The sequence below is a fragment of the Arachis ipaensis genome, chromosome B7 (genome assembly GCF_059453495.1).
Source record: "Arachis ipaensis isolate K30076 ecotype BB chromosome B7, ASM5945349v1, whole genome shotgun sequence".
NCBI lineage: Eukaryota > Viridiplantae > Streptophyta > Magnoliopsida > Fabales > Fabaceae > Arachis > Arachis ipaensis.
Genome location: NC_142442.1, coordinates 104567660 through 104569039, shown reverse-complemented (window position 1 = coordinate 104569039; position 1380 = coordinate 104567660).

Below are 1380 nucleotides of genomic sequence, written 5' to 3'. Positions count from 1 at the left end.
CTCTTCAAGCTTCTCTTGAGCTTGTTTGCTTGCTGTCACTTCTTTGTTGTTGGCTTCCTCTTTCTCAGCTTATTTCCTATCATTGTCCATGGGCCTCTTGTTATCTTCTTTGTTGCTCACCAAGATCTTTCCACTCCTCAGTTGGATGGCTTTGCATTCCTCTTTAGGATTTGGAATGGTATCACTTGGGAGTGAGCTTGTTGGCCTTTCAATCACAATTTTCTTAGATAATTGTCCCATCTGTCTTTCTAGGTTCCTTATTGACGCTTCCTGGTTCTTGCTTGTTATCTCTTGGTTTTTTAGCATCTTTTCTAGTAACATCTCCAAGTTAGAAATTTTTTGTGTGTCCTGTGATGCTTGTGGCTGGTTGTGAGATGGTAAAGGTTGATGGTAGGTATTTTGGTTAGTGGTTTGGTTATTGGGTGGATAGTAGCTGGAATTTGGGTGGTTGTTTTAGGGTTTTCTATATGGATTATGGTTTGTGTTTTGCTGGTTACTGTTTTGGTTATTTCTTGAGTTGTTTTGGTTTGAATTTCTTTGCCATGTTTGTTGGTTTTGATTGTGGTTATCTCCCCATTTTAGGTTTGGGTGATTCTTCCAGGATGGGTTATAAGTGTCACCATAGACCTCATTTTGTCTAGAACCTTGGTTATTCACATACTGAATCTCTTCTTACTATTGATCTTCTTGATTCTCTTTATTTTTCCCCTATGTGGTTGATGGTTGGCTTGTGTTTACTGTTGTAACTTGGAGGTTATCAATCCTTTTAGCCATTTGCTTAAATTGTTGTTGGATTTGCTGCTACATTATCTTGTGTTGAGCTAGGATTGTGTCTACTCCTTCCAACTCTAGCACTCCTTTTCTTTGAGATGGTTGGCGTTGTCTCTGATGGCCAAAGAAATATTGATTGTTTGCCACCATATCAATGAGATTTTGAGCCTCCTCTGCTGTCTTCATCAATTGTAAGGAGCCTCCTGCTGAATGATCTAGTACTTCTTGAGCCTTCATAGTCAAACCTTCATAGAAATTTTGAAGGATGTCCCATTCATTAAACATCTCAGGGGGACATTTTCTAATCAGAGCCATGTACCTCTCTCATACTTCATAGAGAGATTCAACATCCATTTGTGTGAAGTTTTGCACCTCAGTTTTGAGCCTGATGATCCTTTGAGGGGGGTAAACTTTGGCCAAAAATTTATTCACTAGATCCTCCCAGCTAGTGATGCTTCCTTGTGGAAAGGTTTCAAGCCATTGAGCAGCTTTGTCCCTCAATGAGAATGGAAACATAGCAGTTTATATGTCTCTGGATGTACACCATTGGATTTGACAATATCACAGATCCTCAGAAAAGTGGATAAGTGTTGGTTTGGATTTTCAAGT